This window comes from Tachypleus tridentatus, chromosome 13 (assembly GCF_004210375.1).
Source record: "Tachypleus tridentatus isolate NWPU-2018 chromosome 13, ASM421037v1, whole genome shotgun sequence".
Classification (NCBI taxonomy): domain Eukaryota; kingdom Metazoa; phylum Arthropoda; class Merostomata; order Xiphosura; family Limulidae; genus Tachypleus; species Tachypleus tridentatus.
In genome coordinates, this window is record NC_134837.1 from 170,876,308 (window position 1) to 170,899,712 (window position 23,405).

Sequence of the window (23,405 nt, forward strand, 5' to 3'; positions counted from 1 at the left end):
TAAACTTCTCTGCAATAATATATTTTGGAAAATATTGTCTTCAGTCAATCCTTATCCCTTAATACATTTAATACGAACATCTGTATTTATGAATTCTCTATTTAAAACCCGTTTATTTATTATAGCTTTGGTTTTCTGTAGTACACCATTTTACAGGATTTCAGCATATAATGTAATTGAGAAAAATAAAGCAAAAATGCTTTAAAATAGGTATTGCCAGAACCCTGGAAACCAAGTGTTATGGCTCTAGGTTGTTATGGCAACCTTATATTTACTGTTCATTATTTCATATAAGTCTCAAATTTTACTTAAAGTACATTAGTAAAATTAGTGTTTTGTCTTGTTTTTCAGAACTATAATAAGTTAAGGACTAGATCGAAAGCAAAGGTGTTGGAATTGTGAATCTTTATCAGTTGTTCACTGTGGACAGATTGCCTGCTGTTTGATCCTTTTTGGCTTAAGATTTGTTATTTTTGAACTAAGGCATTCTTTTGCTGTATAGATCACCTGTTTTTTAAAACCTTCTGTCATGGGCATTTTGAGCTGGATGTCAAGGTGAGTAATTTGAGAGGATTGGAATTTGGTGATGAAAACCTCTCATATCAATATCAGTGCTTTTCCCAGAAACAGAGGATTTAGATCATTAAAAGTCCTGTATAATAATGGAAACTTGCATTATTATACAGGACTTGCATTTCTTTGGAAAGCATATCCTGATAACAGTTCAATAACAACTGATGTATTTTTTCTAATTGCCTTATTTTCAAGATGTTTCAGTGTAAGAATAAGAAAATGGTATGAAGAGTATGGATCAAATTATAGTTCATTCTGAGAATGAGATTTGAGTGATATATTGCACCTTGATTAGGCATTTTTTTTCTCATGATATTAATAATTAAAAATACCCCACAGAATTGTTAAGTAGTTCAGGCTAGCCTTAGTTGGAATCATTCCTTGTTGTTGCTTTTAGTTTTGTTTGTTTGTGTAGGAGGTTTAACATGTACAGTTGTGAGATATCCCAGTTTTGTGGGTGGGTGTTGCCATACTTTGTTTATGAGAACTGGGAGAACAATGGTGGAATGGATATAATGCTGACATGTAATTTCTTATGTACTTGGAATCTTAAATTATGTTAGAAATATTGGAGTAATTTGTACACCTTTCTGGCATACAAGACTGAAAGAAGTCATGTACTTGCAATGACAGAATTAAACATTTTTATGTATGTTTAGATCTTGCTTGGTTTTATAATACAAGCTTGTGGAAGTATTTTATAACCTCATTCTTTGTAGCTATGAAAGGTTTAAGTGTTTTATTTAACATTATCTAACAAATAACTGCCATCGTCCATATTTTTTCATATGATATTTTAACGGTCCGTAGGATATCGAGATCTCTGTATTTGTTGTTCACTGGACAAGAATGTTGCTTTTTTGAATAATTCATTCAGACGTCTTCAGCTTTCATTAACTGAATGAAGTAGAATGCTAAAGCAATCTAAATTTAAGCATTTAATATTTGCACAAATCTATAATATTTACTGATATGCTCTTCAGAAAGTGACTGCTTCCATTTTTTAAAAATTTAATTATATTATAATTCAAGTACATTTTCAAAAGTTGAATACCAAAACTCGCACTGTAGCAACAAAATGTTTTTGTGAACAATGGACTATTTTGATTTGTTTTTCTTAACCTGAAGATGACCTAGGAAGGTCAAAATGTTCTCTGCTTGTCAGTAAACGTGTTTAATACCCATACCAGCTGTTCTTAGGTACATTCTGATTTCAGGTGGGTTTCTTGTTATCGAAAAACTCCAACTTTGTAGTTTTGAGTTCACCAGTACATTGTATTCTAGCAGAAGGTGTATGCATCCTCATATAAGATTGTTTCTATCTTTTTCAGTGTGCCTACATTCTACATCTTAAACCTTTATAGTTACTGTGTAGGATGGTTTCTGACTTTGTAAGAAATACCTTCTTTGCATATAAGGCACAAAATAACAGATTTTTAGTTAAAATTTGGTGTGAAAGAATCTAATGAACTGTTAGGTTAAACCTGGAAGAATGACTAGTCGTACTTTTAATAAAGACCATATGTTTAAAGTTCTAGACATCAGCTGTAATATCATTAAAACTCTTATACTTTACATTTTACTGTTGTGTCCCATCTGGTACAGTGGTAAATCTATGGATTTACAATGCTAAGATCAGGAATTTGATTCCCCTTGGTGGACTCAGCAGATAGCCTGGTGTGGCTTTGCTATAAGAAAACACATGCTTTTTACTGGTAGTAAGCATGTATTTTATCCAGCTAGCCTTGATCCACTTAATAACTGTGGTGTGTTGACAATTTACATGTGTAGTTGTTTGTATGTAAAAGTTATTAGAACATGCAGCATTATTCTACAGTGGCACAGAGTTAGTATTTCTGAAGCATTGTGAAAGATAAACCTGAAGAGTTAAAATCAACATTCGCTAATACTTTCTTCAGTATTAATGTTGTGTTGTGTACTATATACTTAAGTTGTGGTCATGGAACAGTATGTCAACCAAGTGATTAAGGGGTAATCCATTGTTACATCTTGAGTTTATGACTTGATGTATAGTAACATAATTTGTTCACATATTTCAATAATCATAATTTTTAGTATAATATTTATTAATTATTTTTCATTTTGTAAGAAGGAACATATGAGAACTGAAATAAGGATTTATTTAAGGAATATTTTTGTATGTTCATACAAGTATTTAGAAGCTGAAAGTGACCTAAGAAACCATTTGAAACTGTTGGAAGTACAAGTTTCTTCCAAAAGTCTAATAATATTGAAGACATGTTTTTTCTTGAAATTTTGATTTGTAGGCATTAAACTGCAAATTGTCTCAAATCACATTAATAGGGCCTGGTATAAAACATACAAAATTCAAAACTATGTACTCATTTTTTGCACCTTTTACAAACCAGATGCTGTTTACACTGTATTCTCAATGTCCCAGATGTTAAATAACATCTCAAAACAGAATATCAACAAATGGTCAGTGTTATGTAACTTTTCTTAGTTGATATCTGTAGAACAAATAAAGACCAGGTTATTTTTTTTCTGTTGTTTAGGTATATTAATTTTGTGTTTCGTGTTTCCCATTTCAGACATAATCAGTGCCAATATTCTTCCAAAGGTGATGTACATTCAGCTTAAATAATTTGATCATCAAAATTTTAAATATGAATGTTTGTCTTTTCATGAGGATTTCATTAAGCACAATCACCATATTGTAGATAGTTTTTGAAATGTTTGTTGCACAATTTATCACTGTTATGTTAAATAATGTTATTGTGTCTATTCCAAAATAAATCTTAGCAGTAGTTAGGTTTCAAAATATTTTTATTAACCTTTTTGTTTGGTGTTTTGGTATGAAATAATTAAGCATGCATATTTCCCATCAAATGTCTCTAAGGTAAAACCCTGCACAAACCTTTTTTTATAGTGAAGCAAAAATACTTTTTGTGCTTTCACATATATTCAGGGTTTCAGTCAACTGCAGAGGCAGTTACAATATGTGAAAATTTCAGTCATGAACAGAGTATTCAGATTTTAACTGATTACTGACTATTTTGTGCTTTGCTGTTAGTGAGTTTCAGTGTTTGAAAACATTTTAAGGATTCACTTAATGAGGGAATTTCCACTTCTGCTTGCCATGAAAGATTCTTCTGTTTAAATAGCCAGTCAACTTTGTGTGGTAAGCTGAGTGTAAGCTTCTGAATTGTTCTGATGGTTAAGATACTTCAGAAAGTGGTTCAAAAATTTTTAATTTAATTCTATGAATGCTCTGGAGTGTGGGTTGATGAGTTTTCTATGCTGTAGATTAGGTACTGTATTTTACAATTTTTTTTTCAATGTTACTGATCTAGTATAACATCATGCTAAATTAATGTTTTTATGTTTCTGAGGTTGTAGTGTGTTGACTAGTTGATTTGAGGACTTTTGAAGTACTTTGTTTTAATGCAAAAATTCAACTCATTTTGAACTTTGAATGCATATGGAATATTCTTGTTTGTATATTTCTTGCCTTAACAAATAACATTTGTCCTTCCCACAGTAAATAATCCTATTATGTATTTTATATATTTGGTGAGGTAACCACCATTCTTACCTTTTTAGCAAAGGAATTAGCAGAGCAACTATACAGGTATTGGTAGAAATGACTCTTTGTTGTAGTCCATATGAAATCTTGTTTTTTGTGTAATGATGATAAGTACTTCCTTTTCTGCACAATTTATTTTTAGTACTGTTTGGATTGGCTGAAGTAGTTTTAGTCTTTGCTACAGTGAATCTTTTATTCCTATTAGCTTGTAGATTCTAGAAGAAAGTGATTTGATGGATGATAATAATAATAATAATAAAAAATCCACTTTTTCAAATTAAATGTGTTTTTAAGCAAGTACTACAAGATGAAAAAAATGTAAAATCATCTTCTGTTATTTTAACAGGTAAGAGAAGCTAGGGAATAGTTTAGTTTTGATAAAGGCTTTTTGGTATACCAGCTTCAGCACAAATGAAACTCATAGTGACAAGTAAAGCCATTATCTGTTTAAAGTACTCTTACTTACAAAACATTTTTCCAATAGTAGTTTATCATTGTAAACAAAAAACAAATCGATAACAATGTTTTCTTTAATTTTCAACATTTTATTATGTTTAACAATTGCAGTAGACTACTAGTAGGGTTTAGTATGGTGGGCCAACTTTAATGTTTTCTACATAATGACACAACAAATACCAGATGATTGGGCACAATGGACATTTAATACTAACATAATTGATATCTAAACAGTCAGTAAATTAAGGTTTAAAAACATACACACAATGTGAAAGTCTAATTTTCCATTTTATTGCTTTATTTTTATTATTAAAACTTTGAGATTTTTTTTGTGGAACGTTTGATCTTAACTTGCAACCTTTCTTCAGTACTGGAAAATGTACATATTTTCATGCACCAAACCACATGTTTAGTGTCACATGTCCATTTGTTCACTTGCTTTTCTTCCTTTGCCTTGTGTATTAGTCTACCTTCCATGAAAACAGTGATTTAATTTTTTTCATTAATTTAAAGAAGGTTGGCTTCATTTGATGTCACTTAGCTCATATGTCATGATGAAAACTTGACTAAATGTCTCTTCTACACCATTATTATTGGAGCATAATCTTGCTTTTTTTTTTATTAACAGTTCTCTGGAGACAGTAACAAATTGTTGTCCGTGCAGCTTTCAATACCATCTCTACAACTTCACCTTGTTTTATACTCGTCTATGGTGAACACCCAACTGTTAGAAGGCATTGAGATTTTAGAAATAACCGTGGAATAAATTCTTCAGCTATCATACTCTTACCAGTTGCATAAGATTTAGAAGGCTTATGCCCATACCCAGCAAATCAAATGTCAGTCTTCTTTGTTTTCCATTATCAGTTCCAAAGTCTTTTGGGATAAGGTTTGAAAAGTGATTTGAGTTTGAATGAGTTCATGTTACTTTTTGATCTCGTAACCCAACAGCTAAGAATTTACTAATTTACATGATCTTGTTCACATCCTTGGAGAGTGTTTCTCCTGCTACTCGGGCACCTTCACCTGTTTCTTTGCCTTTTTGGTCATCAAAACACATGTTGAAAGAATCTTATTTTTTGTTTGATTGTCTTTGTTACTAAATTGACCACTTACTCTTGCACAATGTTAGTTTCATTTACATAAATCTGGCAGTTCACAACTCCAACAAGATCTCATCCATTATGAGATGCTCTACCATTCTTCATCTTCTTCTGATATTATCTTGGTTCTTTTCAAATTTATTTGGCAGGAAAAGGAATTTCTAGAATTAGAGCATCGGGCTATTTGTCATCACTTTTCTAACCCCGAAAAAGAAATAAATTCCTTTTAATTTCAGATGTCTTACTTTAATTAGCTATCTATGTAAAGTTTTGGATAATATAGTGAATACTTTTATTGTTTGGTTCCTTGAATCACTTATCCTTCTCAATAACATCTTATGTGGTTTCTGTAAACCGTGAATGACCATGGAGAACTTGGTTTGACAAGAAACATCAGTCAGGAAACCTTTATCCAGAGCTTTTTGATATTGAGAATACTTGTCACATTGTGGAGTTTTAATTTTATTGCAGAGCCTCCATTTATATTGGTTTCAAGACTAGTTATTCACTTCTATCCATAAATATTTAGATTATTCTAGGTTTATGTGGAATTAGTTCTAAAACAGTCCTTCCCACAGGAGCTCAGAATACCTCAGGGCTGTCTTGGGTGTCACAATCTTTAACATTTATCTCAATTTCATCATTAAAGAACTTCTTCCTATAATTAAACAATCTCTATGTTAAATGCTTTTAGACTTCTTGTTAGTTATCAACATGAAATACCTGCCAACCCATTTTGATGTCTACCAGTGGTTTTTACCATAAAAACCCATGATGGACTTAAATTACTCACAGGATGATTCATTGTTTGATGTATAATTGCTAACATGTGTCTTTGTAACTCAATAAAATTTAAAACAGAAAAATAAAATAAGTACAATAAATAAAATAACATATTTTTAAAATCCCAATAACAGACACATCAGTTTAACAGAATAGCACTTTTACTTTTAAGATAGCTTTAATTAATTTGACATTGGAACCAGATTTTGCTAGAATAAAGTCAGTTGAGGCTATTTGCAGCTGGCTTTTAAATTTCTTTTGATGTAGTACTCTTTCAATGCGTTTATTTTGTATATGCTTGATATACTGTAAATTTAATAAAGTAACTGCGTACTGTTCATTTAGCATAGCTCTTTCCCATACTGGGCTTGGAAAGCACCCCATGAGACTCTCTCTTGCCTACAAAACATTAATTGTTTTTTGAAGTTTTTTTTTCTTTCTTTCTTGCAAGGAATCTCCATTTAAGAAGAAAAATAAATTATTGATGTTGATATAATTATTTGTGTAGTGATATGGTGGCACATCACTGGAAGGAACTGAAAAAGACTAGATTATGAAAACAAAAATAATTATTTAAAAAAAAAACACCTGAAAATGCTGGGTATTACATATCACTGTGGTAAACCATAATACAACCATAGTCTACAGCCAACCTTTTAGTACTTTACAGGTGAATGATGTGTATTTAGCACTAACTTTGAATTGCCCATAAGTTGTAACGGGTGAACCACTGCAAATGGTTTGAAGTTTCCATCAGGGTTTATATGCTGCTTCCAAGCTCTATGCATAAAGGGCCCAAATTGTGGTAGATGAGACAAAGTTCTTAGGATTTCTTTTTAACAACAAACCAATTGTTATTCCACACACAAGGCATTTTAAAGTCAGTTGTACAAGGATTTGAACATCCTACATATCCTCTGTTTCACCTCTTTAGGAGTACATTGGCGTACAGTGCTAAGCTCAGTTGTCTTTTTTCAGTCTAAGCTGGATTAAGAGTATTTGCATCTTCCTGGTACTTGAATTTTAGATGTTTAGTCCATGTGCATCATAAGAGTTTTCTAAGCTTCTCCAGTCCAGGGTTTGTACCCAGTCCTTTGAGCCTCCACTTCACCTTGTTTATTTGTAACATTTTGTATAAAACATTGTGAAGCTTTCATAACTGCCATTGTATCCCACCTAGCAGTGTGCTGTTGTGTCTTGGAGGTCTGTTTTTTGAAAATAGGTATTCTAATGTCCCAAACTTTGACCTTTGTTTGCAAGCAGAGTTAATGGAGATAAGCCTGACAGTGGATGATATTGCTGAATGTGATGGTCATCTCATTCTTTCACAGCTTGTTAAGTTAACATGTTTCAATGCAATATTTTATTGACTCACCTAAGAGGTTGGATGATCCTCACTGGTAGTAACCATTTATCTTTAATGAAAATTATTTGAGCCATCTCTCTAAACTCCATTTTTAGAGATGTCTCAAAATTAAATGAATCTGTGGTGTTTGCCTCACTGGATTAAACATCTTCATGTAACACTAGAATCATTAACATCACCTCTTACCAGTTTGTGTTATCAAGTCACAGTAGCCCATTTTATACTGTTGTGCTATCATTACAACAGTGACAACACCATCTAAGACATGTTTTTACCATGGGTGTACCCCTAACACTGGACAATGTTATTGGTGATGGTGACACTTGTTCACTTTAATTGTTTTTAAATTTTTAAGGGCCATTGTTTTATATTTAACTTCATCTCTTTTTACGGGTTTTCATAATTTTACATTTATTTGTTTACTGGTTGTTTGGTACAGATAGCCTAGTTGCTTTATGCCAATAAATGCCAGTCAACCAATCCCTTGATGTTAGACAGTATCATTTGCAGTGATGACACTAATCAGGTTAGCAGTGTTTTCAAAGGTGCAGCCAAGGGGGGTGCCAAATTGCCCCCCCCCTCCAACATATCTAGGTATATTGATCACATTATTTTCAGCTTTTATATATAATAAACTTGTTTTGTATCATTTAATAATAATAAAAAAAACAAACTATAAACACTATTACATATGATTTTGTTTTAATGGCTTCATTAAAATGTAGATCAATTTCATATTTCAAATTTATTTCTCCCATGTAAGTTTTTGTTCCAGCCTTTCTCTCAGTTGAAAGCCTGGCTATACCACTGAATGTTTTGAAGTTTTTACTCTGTATAGGCCTTTTTTAATTCTTTTGACTATTTCAAGGATATATAAACTAGCTTTTATATTTTGCACACTTTAATTGTACTTATTTAAAATAACAACAAAATAGTTCGAGAAATTGTTTCCACATGTAGCATATAGGGATTTGTACATAAAAAAAATTCCAAACCAAACTGATCCAGCCATAAAATTGGTGATGATGTTGATTTTGCAATACATAAGTGATCTTTCTGATGATCTGCAAAATAATTTGATAAAGGTTAAATAATTGGTCAATAACAAAATTACCTTTCTGTTCTAGGATGAAAGACACAGGATAGAGAATGAAGGAGGGTGTGTTCTTTTCATTGGTACTTGGAGAGTAAATGGAACGCTGGCCGTGTCCAGAGCACTTGGTATGTTTTGTTTTGTAATAAGTGTTTCTTGCATGCCTATCTTTCATGTATACCTTACAAAGAAGAATAAACTAAACTTGTATTTTTGTTAATATTAATTATTGTGATTATATAGTTGTCATCTGAACATAAGGGCTTAAATGTTGAATTTATTAGGAAAATTTATTTCTTTTGTTTTTGAAATGTATTCAATTTCATCACTTGCTGTAGTTGTCTGCACAAAGTTGTTACATGATTTAATAAGTAACTGTCTCCTTTGGGGTGTTTCTCATTTTCTGTTGCTGTAATTATTTCCTTCTGGTCTTCCAAATTTAAAGAGTTGTTGAAATGTTCATTAACTGAATTTATTTAAACTTATGTCATGCATCATGTTATACAAGATGTACTATTCATCAAGATGTTCAACCGTTATTGAATAAAAAAAAAAACAACTTGTGATAGCATGTGAATGTGCTCTACTAATATGTTTTAACATTAGACTGTAGCAGGTGAAATGAAATAATCATATTATACTGACACACTATTTAAAATTATTATCAGGTTTTCAAGTATAACTAAATACTTGGAAATGAATAATTTTGACAGACTAGTGTTTTTAACCTTGCACATATTAGTCAGGCTCAAAGGCCATATTTACATTGCAATGTAATTAACTTGTGCTTTGTGGTAAATCATAATTGGTTGTACTAAAGAGAATTGTGGTGAACCTGATGATGACCGCAGAAGGTTGAAACGTTGTTCACTCCTCTACGTAAAAAATTTTCTCAACCCAAATGGGCCGTTTTTACATATATAGAATTTAAATTTCTTTTTGAACATAACCTAAATGGACGTATTTTAAGTATGTTCAAAAAAATAAGTCACACTTACTCATGAGAACAGTAATGTAGTTATTTTACTATAATTATAAAGGTTTGCCAAAAAATGCTGCAATACAAATAGCTTAATTCTCTGTATACAAAATCTCAGTCATTTTGATCAATCTTGTAACCACCACATAAACTTGAAACTAAACACACTCAAATGAATCTTCAAGATATTTTGATAATCTTTAATCAAACATAACAAATCTTCTGCACAACAAATCAGATCTTTAAATAAATTATTTTTACTAAAGAATTGTCTGTGAATTTACAAAACCTTTAAAGTCAGCCTGAGTGAAAGGCAAATTTCATGGCAAGTACAAAACATTTCTTTTCACCATACAGGTTTTAAACATTTGCATAAGCTTTTACAAATATATGTTAAACATTCACTTAATTTGGTACTTTACTTGTATATTCAAATGAAAAAGGTGAAATAATTCATGTAGTTTTCAAATATGCATTTCAGAACACAAAACAATATTAGTTACTGACACAGAATGTCCCCCCCCCCCAAACTACTACTATTCATTTGGCTTTTTAACAAACGTATAAAGAGCAATGTTTTTAGACTAAATATACTGAGCTCTCCTCACAAACTGCTGGCTTTAAACATAAAAATTAAAATAAAATCTCTTTTATATAGATCGGATATGCTTTTCCTATTAGTTATAAAAATTTCGTTAGCAACATAAAAAATACACTTCTTAAAAGACAGGATACAAGATCTGTTAAAAAAATACTCGAACTGACGTCATAAAACAAAATGTACTTTATTTAGAAGTTACAGGTCTGGGACCCCTTCAAAGTACTTTCCTCCCCAACGTACACACTTATCCCAACAGTGTGTCCACTTGTTGAAACAGTCCTGGTACGCTTCTTTTGTAATGTCCTCCAGCTCCTTCGTCGCATTTGTTTTAATCTCGGGAATCGTCTCAAATCTTCTTCCTTTCAAGGGTCTTTTGAGTTTGGGGAACAAGAAAAGTTGCAAGGAGCAAGATCAGGTGAGTAGGGGGGGTGGGGAAGAACAGTGATTGAGTGTTTGGCTAAAAACTCGCGAGTTTTGAGGGCTGAATTTCGCAGCAACGCGGTGCATCTTCAATTTTTCGGTCAAAATCTCGTAACAAGATCCAACTGATATCCCACACTCTTCAGCAAGCTCCCTGACAGTCAGACGTTGATTTACCCGCACCAGGGTGTTGATTTTGTCGACGTGTGGGTCGTCAGTTTACGTGGAAGGACGCTCATCATCTTCAATGGACTGTCGACCAACCTTAAAACGTTCATGCCACTTGAAACATGCCGTACGCTTCATAGCAACATCACCGTAAGCCGTGTTAAGCATAGCAAAAGTTTCAGTTGCAGGTTTTCCAAGTTTAACACAAAATTTCACAGCAAGTCGTTGCTTCTTCAGGTCATTCATTCTGAAATCCGCCAAACGAAAAAATCGCACTTCACTTAAAACCTCGTAGCTAATACACAAATGAAGATATCTGCAATCGGGAAATGGCATCGTAATCAGCTGATCTGTGCAAACCTAGCGACACCAAGCAGATTCCCCTGGAACTAACTGGAGCCGCACAATTCAAACAGTCCGCGTATTTTTTGAACAGCCCTCGTATGAGAAATAAGTGTAGTTTGAACAAGTAGTGATATCCTTGTCACTACCTATAATGTGTTACTATTGGTTGAAGTCTTTCAGTGAAGAAAAAGAAAATGTTCAAATGAGAAATCGGAGTACCATCTCACCATATGATTCAAAAGTACAGACTGAGAAGTTATTTGAATATTTCATCTTGATATTAAGAACCTAAAACCTAAATAATTATATAAAAATTTGAATTGTGAATTTCATTAAGCCTAGTTTAGTAACATACACTGATTTAAAAAAAAAAAAAAAGGCAGTTTGGTTAGATTTTGAATGTAACTGTAAAAGGTTATGACGTACTTGATTTCACCATCTTGAGTGTTAACTTAATAAGCAAAGCAGTATAAAAAGAACTTAGGTTTTGTGTACCTTTTTTCATGTGTGAAACTCACTACATCATTGTTAGACATAAATTCCTCTTTATTATCAGTTAAAGTTGTTTGCTTTTTTGAATAACTCTTGTTTGTAAGTTTAGGTTTTCAAACTTTCATTTTTAAGAAATTGCAATAATAAGGTGAAATTCAAATTGACTGAGATGAAGTAGAAATATCTGAAAGAAATTTATTTTATATGCCAGTAATGTCTAATAGTTGAATTACATCATGAAAATACTCCTAGTCAAATTTATACTTCTACATTTATTTTAAGAAGTTAAGAGGCTAACCCAAAACCATATTAATGTTCTAAAACATTCCTATTAATTTAAATTATTGTTAACAGGTTTGAGCTCATAAAATAATTCTAAAAAGCATGGATTGATAGTAAACTAAGAAACAAAGCTGTAAAGCTTGCAGAGAAAATGAAATTACATTTGTCTGTTAATTTGGAAGCATATTCTATTGGGCTAACTCTTGAATATCACCATTTCCAGGAGCATAAACCTAGACAGCATTTGCTTTATAGCTAACCCTTATGCATCTACAAGTAATTTGATGCATAAATAGTTTAGAAAAAATATTCAAAAACTACTAGGCTCCAGTTAAGTCCTACGAGGAAACTGTTTCTTAAAGGTAGTTTTTTTTAGAAATAGTTTTTAGTATACATAGTTATGGTCAGTGGGGACACACTTTTATATAGTATTTTATAGTACTTCATTATAGATTATATAGATAGAATATAGAAATGAAAAATTTGTAGCTTAATCCAAGTTAGTTTTTTCATTCTTCTGCTCAAGTAGAAGTTTTTTTAATATTGGAAACTAAAATTTATAAGTAGTGTATATATGCACAATATAGTTTGAGTTTGTGCCACTATATATGAAAGTACTGGGTAATCCATACTTTTGGTTGGAAGTGCAAAATGGAAATGTATAAATAAAGCAAACCATGTTTATTGCTAAAATATTGTTTTTTCTTATGTAAATGTCCTATAAGAAAAATTAGTTACAAGTTTGTTTTTAATTTGATATTTCTTTCATACCAGTACTTGTCCATATGTAGCAGTAAATTCATAAGTAAATCTTCAGTTGTCTTACTTAAAGATCAATGTACATTTTTTGTGATACTGAAATAATTTGAAATTTTAAAGAAAATATAGAAAAATTAAGATTTTGAGCATAGTAAATTTATTTAACTGTTTTTTTTGTTGTTTTTTTTCAGGTGACCCAGAACACAAGCCTTGTGTCAGTTGTGAACCTGATGTTATTACTGTTAACTTGGATGGTACAGAGGATTTTCTTGTCCTTGCTTGTGATGGATTATGGGATCGAATGACACCTTCAGATGTGATTAGATTTATTTATAATTATGTCAAGGACTCTCCCAAAGATGTGGAAAATTTAGCTTCTCAATTAGTGCACCAGGCTAAAGACAAAGGCTCAAGTGATAACATAACTACAATTGTTGCATTTCTTAGAGATCCAGTAGATCTGGCCAATAGCCCCATACCACCAATACCCATGATGTTTCCACAACTGCAAGGAGAGGTAGGCATCATTAATGGTACCAGTATTAATTCAGGTACTACAGTGTATGATCATGTTTCTGAATTATGGCAAAATGTTTGTCAATATCAATCGCAGAATGATCAGTGTAAAATGATATCACAGTACGAGTTGTCTGTAGGTGACAAAGTTAATAGTAATGAGTCTGAAGAAATGTATCAGTGTCTTGTTACAGGAGATATTCCTGAGAGAACTGAACTCAGTGAAGTGCCTACTCCACCTATACATGAAGTAATGAATATACAACAATATGGAATGTATTCAGAGAAAGTTGAAAAGGCATTGAATAAAGTACCTCAAAATGTTGATGCCTCTCTTATTATAGATCCTGGTAAGGTTAATATTCAGCAAACAGCTGAAGAGCTACCAGAAGTGAATCCAATTATACCTGATAATTATGCCATAGTCACAGAAATAGTAAACAAAGTGGTGAATTTAACAATTGAGTCAGCTGATGATAAAGTTCAAATGAAAGAGACAGAAATGTCTGTTACTGCAACTGAGAATGGTAATTCAGGTGAACAGAATTTTGTGAACAACATAGAATTTTCAAGTAGCCAGTTTCAAGCTGGATCTAAGCTGGAACAACCCTCCAACCAAACTCCACAAGGCAAAGAATGTGACCAATCTGGTATGACACTTTATAGTACAGAGGATCCAACATTCATTTTTGAATCGAGACAGCAATCATCCAATTTTCTACCAGAACGTCATCCAACACTTAATCAGGAGCCAAGTTCAATGCTGATTTTATCACCAGAATTGGAACAACCAGTGTCAACATTACAAAATGAAACAGAGCAACCTAATTCAATTTGTCAGTCAAATGCTGAGCAGCTATCTGAAAAAGAGATTGCTCTTAGATCACCATTAGAAACAGATCTTTCAATGTATACCTCACAGAAACTTGCACAAGAAAACTCTTCACAACTTGAACCAAAACAAGAAATAAAAACTATTGGGCCTTGTCATTGTCAAACTGAATTGTTTCCTTCAAGTACTAATCATAAAACTGTAAAGACTTCCCCCCCAGAAATAGTTGAGGAAAAGAGTGTATTGGAACTACTAACAACACAGCAGTTAATTGCTTCTAACTTTCTTGTAGAACCACAAAATAAAACAAATAGTGAATGCAAACCATGTACTTTGGCAGTAGGAGAGTTTTTCACAACTGCAGAGATATATAATGAAACAGAATTATCTAAAGATACTCCAACAGATGAAATAGGGGCAGGTAGTGTCATTGTTGAACTAGGAGCTATTCCAGATAGTGTGCCAGAAGCTGAAGGAGTTACAGAGGATGTTGATTCTGACTCGGAGAAGGATGGAGGATGGAAATATGTTAAAGGTGATCAGAAATTGGAGCTAATTTCGTTTCAAAAGAATGAAAAAACAGAAAAGGTTGCATCACATATGCTTGGTATGCCTTCAAAACCAGTTTCTAGATATAACACAAAACCCAACAAATTATCTCAAGAAAATAAATCAAAACCAAGACAGTTAACAGTCAATGAAACTACAAAGAAACCTGGTTCCATATCAAAACTAGAGAAAACTAAAGATGTTCAACAAGATAAAGCAAAAACATTGGTAAAAGTAGGTGCTACTGCAAAAACGATTCTTAGTAAAGAAAACAAGCCACAGTTAAGTTCTAGTACAATGCCAAGACAAGGTCATATATCTCTTGTAAAGAAATCAGTTGTAACTTCTATTTCTGCTCCATCTTCAAAAAAATCTGTTACTAAACCAGATGTTTCTTTGAATAGCAAGCTAAGTCAGCAACCACCTAAACAGAGATCTTCATCTGTACAGCAGTCCAGTCCAACTAATGCTCAAAAGCACAGAGAATCATCATCATCAGTAAATTCTTCTAATAAGCCATCAGAAGGACCATTTTCTACTCCCAAAACCATGAGCCAGAAATCGGTGACTCTTCCTCGTAAAACTCCGTCTAGACCATCAGTAATGAGCAAAGAACCTGATGCATTAAAATCTTCAACTTCAAATTCTGCTTCACTTCCCAGACATCCAGCTCAGTCCCTAACAAGGCCTTCCATGACATCTTCAAAAATGCAACCAACTTCTGGAAGATCTGTTAATATGGCACCTCATCCAAAGAGTACTCATAGATCTCCTAATGCTACAACTGAAAAGCTGGAACAAACCAAAAATACACAAATGAACGGAACCAACACCAGCCAACAATATGGTGTGGGAGTAAAAAAGGCCAGACCAAATTTAGCCACAGTACAGAGATCATCTTGCACAACTAAACAAAGCAAAGAGTCAGTCAACAAAGATATCTCTACTGTTGCTTCTGTAAAACAACAAACTTCAAACATCAAATTGAGTGAAAGACCTAAAACTGCTTCTAGTTCAACTACTGCTAGAAGGGCTAACACATCACAAGCTTCAGGAACTGGTACACTCAAGACAACTTCTCCTTCTAAACCTAGTTCTCAAGGAAAGACATCCAGGATTGTTTCAAAAGATAAAGCCTTAAAAATGGATTCTACAGGCAAGCAGACAGCTTCAGAAAAAAATAGTTCAATAGGAGCTATTAAACCAGCAGAGAAAACTCATTCTGGTACCTTGTCAGCTACCGATCAGGAAAAAGGGTCTCTTGAAGAGCACTTGAAAGAGGCCAAGGTAGAGAAGGTTGATGCTATTACACATCCTTCCATACTGAATGAGGAAAGCTCTGCAACTGTGGTTCAGGAAGTTTCATTTGAGGAAGAAAACTAAGCCATAAAACATGACAAACACTGAAATTTAATCATTTGTGTATTATTCAGAGGACTTGTGTACAATGATGGTCAGCTTTGCTAGTCACAGGGAATGTTTTAGCCCTTGCATTGTTTATTGCCGACTAAATTAACCAGCAATAACAGGAGACCAAAGGGTAAATAAGGGGGCTATGACAGAAATATTCTGAATGGCCAAAGCATGTGGAAACTAGTAAGATTTTAATTTTGTTCTCAATAGTGAGATTTCCTTTGTCATATTAAATCTATGCAAAAGAAAACAACTGAGTGAGAAACATTTATGGAATAATGATGTCAAGAATATCAAATTAGCCAAGAAATATTTGTATTGCACATGAGTAAACAACTATATGCTTAAAATTTTAACCTACTTCCAAAGTAAACTTATTGAGTTTGAAATATGTCAGCCATACAGTTGTATTGGAAACATCGTGATCTCCACAGTGTGTTTTATACTGAATTTAAAGTTAGATATATTTCTTTCAAAACAAGTTGTTGCTTTTATTTTCTTCTTTACATGAACATTATTCTAATTATATTTGCAGCATTTCCTTACTAGATGAATGGTTTTGGAAAAAATGTATTTTTTTAGTGCACATTTTTAAAAATAAAACTAAGGCACACTGGATTATAACAATTACTGTGTTTCAGTTTATAAAAATATTTCTTAAGACTAAAAACAATCTTAATTTTTCTTTTTCCCAAATCACTAGGAAATGGCTGAAAAGTTTCATGTTAAGTTTTTGAACTGTGTTTAGAAGTCAAGAGAAGCTATTTGTATGCCTTTTATGCTCAGATTTTCTGAAAATGTTCATGGTTTATATAATTTAATTTTTTCCAAAAATGATTTTCTAAGTTGATAATTAAGCCAACTTTAGAATGAAAGTAAGAGAATTGTGTAGGTGTAAAGCTAATCAATATGAAGCATATCAAAATACTTGAAACGCATTAGGGATTTTTATTAGATAACATCTTGTATTAAATTTTTACCATGTTGACTAATTTTGTATGTTTTTATTTCCCCAAAATAACACCTTGTTTAGAATTACTATTTTTATAGTATGTGCTCCAAAAAGAAAAACTAGGAACAGTGTTTTTTCTAACTGAAAATCATGTGCCATAAATAACTGATTACTTTAAATCTAGATTTCATATAAGTAAGTGTGACATTGTGTATTTTGATATTCAACCTTCTATCAAATTAAATTTACAGTGATGAACTGTCTTGTTTATTCTTGGGCAAAAGTTTGAATGGAAACAGTTGTATAACCAGTATGGTTTTGCATATCAAGTTTTTGTATTGGTGCTACTTACACATGCAAGATTCTTAAAGTTTTAGTTAAAATAATATTATTTAGTTTGTTAACACAACACGTCTTTTTTTTTTTTAATAAGTAAACTGACATATACTTGTTAATGCATTTGTGCGAACTTTAGGGCTAAAAAAACAAAGTTATTAGAAAATAGATTACTGTAGATGAGTTGTGTATTCCAACAGAGAAACAAACAATTTAAAAGCTACATTCAAACCATTTAATTTCATCCATATTTAGGTAATTAACTTTGTGTTAATTAAAATCATGTAGAGAAAAATTACCCTACTTGTGTTTTTTTTTTTGCTTTTAAAGATGCAGCTGTATTTATGTTTGATATGGGTATAAGTGCTCTTATTATACAATGTTATTAATTACATGAAATGAAGACTTCACAATATAGTTTTTACCGATAAATTGCTCGAAAACATAACATTAAAAAAATACCATTTATTTATTTTGAAAAATGTCAATATATTAAATTTGATAACACTAAGTAATTTGCATTTTAAAATGTAATAACCTTTTTAAATCTGTTCTCTTAAACACACGTTTTTTCTATTCCCACAACTTATATTAAAGTGTTTCTAAAGTGAGTGTACGTTTTATTGTTCCACTGATCAGTGATATCTCATAATCCATTGCTATCAAAAGTACAAATACGTTAATTATCTATGCAACAAGTTATTTTCAAGTCACAAATTCGTTTTTAATTGGAACATTCTTGATGTTTATTTAGCTTGTATTATGTTTTGTAGTATAGTTCAGTAAGACTAAGCAATATGTCATTTGAAGTGAGTTTGTGTGTTAATATAACTCTTACAAATAAAATCAGTTCAGGGGCTGTAGAATAGTGTCATCTCCCTTTGTATTTTTTTGGCTATATGTTATTTGTCATCGTAATGCATTTTTCAATAAAAGTGATTAATCGTTTGGTCTTTTAATTGTTACACCTCTGTATTTGGTTTGTCTGCACAAGCTTACGATGTACGTGTAGTTCTGATACTGTACTTCCCCTCTTTCACAAAATTAGTTCTCGTTTGTTTTTGCTCTCTATGTGCAAACCTGTTTTTAGGCATGCCACAAGCCTGTCACACCTTTTATTGGAACCAAATGATTTCATCTCGTCTCTCAAGTAAATCATCATGCGTCACTTCTCCGCCAATAGGGGCATAGTATACTCAAATAATGTATGTGAATCCTTCTGCTTGCCTCTACTAAACCATCACTTCTTTTTTGACACACGCGCACGTCTATCTCTTTTTTCGTCACAAAGACTTTATTGCCTTAGTTATCAAAATGTATTCAATTTAATATCCTCAAACATTTGAAAGCAGTTAAGTGTATTTACCCTTATTCTGATTGCATTTATTTTAAATGCTTTTCTTGATTGCTACAACGTAAATTTCGGAGTTAATGTCACCATTTTGAGTTTTTCATTTAACAGGTGTTGGTGACACGTCAGGAGTTCCCCGCTTGTACAACGGTAATTCTACGGATTTACAATTCTATAGTCGGGAGTTCTAATCTCCTCAATGGACTCGGCAGATAGCCTGCTGTGACTTTGCTATAACAAAACACACAAACACCCGTCAGGAGATTTATCTCCGTTTATTTACATTGAAGATTTAATGTTATATGGGTCAACCTTTATCTTCAGACTTTGCTCCATTTACTCCTGAGTATATGGAATCTTGACAGTCAACGAGGAATTTGATCACTTGTTTCCTCCTGAATTTGCCCTACCTTCTCGCACCCTTCCTGAGGATCCTGTTTGAACTTCCATGGTTTTTGGACTTTTTCTCAGGTATGTTTTCTGTTATGACCTATATTCTTCATTACTACATGACAATACTTCCCAACTCTCTTTGATTTATCCCTCACCCTCTGACATTCAGGTTCTTGCTGAACAATCTGCCTCTCAGTTGAGTAATTATACTACTATACCTCGTCCCCAGGGGCTTTGGATCAGTATGCCCTCGCATATCATGGGGCCTACAGTCCATATCTCTACCAACAACTGTTGGATTCGGTTTTACCCATTTGGAACGAGCCCTAAATCTCTCGCTAATTTCACCCATGCCAAATGTTCCTGCCACCATCTTGCCCATACGACTCCTTTGCAGACCTCTCCACAATTCATTTAAAGTCTTACATTCTTTAGAGACATCCTCCCCTTCTTTACCTCCATGTTGACTCGTTTGTTTTCTTTAGCTCTGGCTTTCCAAACATGGTGTATCTGCTGTTGTGACCTTTTATGTCGTGATGCTATCTTATTTTGAATCCATTTACATATTCCTTATCTCAGATTTTCATATGTCTCCGTGTTTAAAACATTTCTTCTTTGATATGGTCCCAGAGCCTTTGAAGTCTCAAGTACTATCTGTCTGGCAACAATCTACCCTTTCACGTCTGGTTATTGTTGAGAGGAATTTGAAGAACATCCCTGAGTCTAAGATTCTCGCTAGTTTCTACACTCAAGGAGTTTCTGCAGTGAGGCATATCTCCACTTGCAAAGATGGAATTATGATGCCGACCAATGTTCTCATTCTGACATTTACATCACCATGTTCACCTGCCACCATCAAGGTACGTTATCTTAATTGAAAGGTACAGCCATACATTTCAAACCCTCAGATATTTCTAGTGTTAGCAGTTTGGTTGCTCGAAGGCATCATGTTGTGGTTCCTTGACATGTGTTCATTGCAGTGGCAAGGACCATAATACCTATGAGTGTGAAATGGACCCTAATTGTGTTGTTTGCAATGACTCTCACCCGTCCTACTTTTGTTTTTGCCCTAAGTGGTTGGAAGAAGTGCAGCATTTGAAAATAATTTAAAACATTACTTATCCTGAGGCTCGAAAGTTGCTGTTCACCACTTCATCTCGGACGTATGCTGCTGCACTTTGTTCCACTGCTACAGTGGAAGTGCAGACGGCTCTCTCTGTGCTACCAAAAGAATCATTCTCAAACCAAATGAAAAGTCTTTCTGACCTCCATGGTTAAAAACGTATGAATCAATGTCAACACCCATCTCTGTCCCTAACATACATTCCAGCAAATTTCAAGATCTACTTCCTTTGGTTCTGAGAAAGGAATTTCCTTGGATACATTATCTTCTCCCGCCCCACGATGCAAAACGTTCATATCCTCAGTCACTGGAATCCTCTTTCAACAGCAAAGACCTGCCCAATTGATCCAAGGCAGGATTCATGGAAGTCGATAAACCTCTCTTGGATAAAGACACCAAAGAAGAAGACATGGTTTTAAACAGGGGGCTCTCCACCCAATTCGCCTACACATAAATAAAACTGGTCACCTTGATACAATGGAACTTTCGAGGTTTACATTCTAATCTGGATGACATCAAAGCAATGGTAGCTTCCTATCATCCTGTATGTCTTTTTATACAGGAAACATTTCTGAAACCTGCTGATACAGTCACTTTTCGGCAGTTTTCTTGGTACAGAAATGACACACTGTGTGATGGAAGGATGGCACTATTGGTTGATCAGCATATTCTCACCTTGTCTTCATCACTTGATACACCCTTGGAAGTCGTAGCCATCCGTGTTTCCTTGGGTTGTACCATCACTGTTTATTTTCTCTTATTTGTCACCTGGAGAGACCTTGATGGTTTCACTGAACAGTTGCCGTCTCCCCTTTTAATTCTGGTGGACTTTAGTGGACATCATCCCATCTGGGGAAGTGCTGATAGTGATGGAGACGGGTCGCTCCTTAGAGCATATGCTTTATGTTTACAACCTTTCTATTTTCAATACTGGTTCTTATACGTATTTTCATGCACCTAGTCAGTCCTTTACTGCTATTGATCTCTCAATTTACTCTCCTTCATTATTCTCTGACTTTTTATGGAGGGTTGACAATAACCCACGAGGCAGTGATCATTTTCTTATAATTTTAAAAGAGACTAACCTTCGTCAATGCCACCCGCCCCTCGTGCCCTGGTGGAAGCTGGATCAAGCAAGCTGGCCCACTTTACTGCTCTTGCAGTACTTGATCCTGCCATTAATAGACGATTGTGTGGCAGCAGTAACTGATTGTATTACACAGGCAGCTGCTCAGTGTATTCCTAAAATCTCTACAAGTTTTCCACGATGTCCTCGTCCGTGGTGGAATCCTAATTGCCACATGGCACGGAAGGCTCAAAAATGGGCCTGAGATATTTTTCATCAGTATCCCACGCTCTCGCACCACATTGCTTTCCAGCAGGTTTATGCACATGATTGGTGGGTAAGATGTCAAAGTCAGAAGAGCTCTTGTATTAAGTTCACAACCAGCATATCTTCTACTGCCAATTCCAAAGCCGTATTGGACAAGATTTGAAAGGTCAGTGGGCAATATAATTCTGTCCTGCTCTCAATCTTTCTCTCTGGCCAGGAAGTAGCTGATACCCAAAGCTTTGCCGATACTGTAAGTGAAAGCTTTTGCCAGGTATCTAGCACTTCTGCTTCATCCTCCACTTTCTTAGCCATCAAGACTTGGGCAGAGTCATCACCTCTTTCCTTTCGAGCTGATTGTCTGACTACAATCATCCCTTTATACTGGTGAAACTCAAACTAGCCCTTCATCAGTCTGGCAGTACATCAGTTGGATCTGATGATGTACACTATGAAATGATGCACTGTCTCTCCTGCTCCTTTTGCTATTCTGATTTGTTTTAACCAGATCTGGTATGAGAATGTCTCTTTCCTGATGCCTAGTGCCAGGATATTGTCCTACCTTTCTCTAAGTCTGGGAAAGATATCAAGATTCCTTCAAACTACCATCCAATTGATTTGACAGACCTTAGAAGGGATGGTTAATGCCCATCTTGTTTGGTTCCTTGAATCAAACAACCTCCTTTTGCCCACCCAATGTGTGGGTTCCAATGACAGTGCTCCACCAAGGACGACCTGATTAGACTTTAAACGTCAGAGAATCCTTTTTCAAATGACATCTTTTATCAATATTCTTCGACATTGAGAAGGCTTATGATACAACATGGAGATTATAACATTTTGCGAGACCTCCATTTATAAGTTACGTAGCCATTTGCCCATTTTTATTAAATTATTTTTAATGGACAGGAGATTCCAAGTTTGTGTAGGTTCGACACTTTTCTGTTCTTTTCTACAGGAACTTGTTGTCCCTCAGAGCTATATTTTGAGTGTCACCCTTTTCAGTATAAAGATTAATGCCATCACTGAACAACTCCCTCTTACTGTTGCAAACGGGCTCTATGTCAACCACTTTCACATCTCACGTTAGTCATTGAACATGAGATCTATTGAGCAGTAACTACAGACTGCTCTCAATCGTTTACTGAAGTGGACCACAGCAAATGGTTTTAACTTCTTTCTCTTTAAAACCGTTTGTATGCACTTTTCCCACCAACGGGGTATTCACCCCAATCCTGAACTCGATTAGCGAAGTTGTGCTACCTGTGACCCTTAAGACAAAGTTCTTGGGGCTTATCTTTGACTATAAGCTGACCTTTATACCACACATCAAGCAGCTATGGGTCAAATACAGAAGAGCACTGAACATCCTCTGTGTCCTCTCTTCCACCACTTTGGGAGCAGATCGATGTTCTTTGCTAAAGAAATATCATGCTCTTATTCGATCGAAATTGGTCTATGGATCACTAGTCAATGGCTCTGCCAGACCCTCGGCCTCAAAGATGCTGGACCCCATTTATCATCAGGAACTTTGGCTCTGCATTGGGGATTTCTGCATTTCCCCAAATTGGAGCTTATACACAGCCTCATGAACCTCCTTTGCATCTCTGTTGTTTGCAGCT

At 34.0% G+C, this 23,405-nt stretch overlaps 1 pseudogene across 1 annotated transcript in view; it reads left to right on the forward strand.

Annotated features, from left to right (window-relative positions):
• LOC143240052 (uncharacterized) overlaps positions 1–18,446 on the forward strand; it is a 39,638-nt pseudogene extending 21,192 nt beyond the window's left edge. Inside the window, exons 6-7 of the transcript XR_013021540.1 lie at positions 8,977–9,070; positions 13,180–18,446. The product of XR_013021540.1 is annotated as an uncharacterized LOC143240052 (transcript). The remainder of the gene's footprint in view (positions 1–8,976; positions 9,071–13,179) is intronic.
• The last annotated feature ends 4,959 nt before the right edge of the window (positions 18,447–23,405 follow it).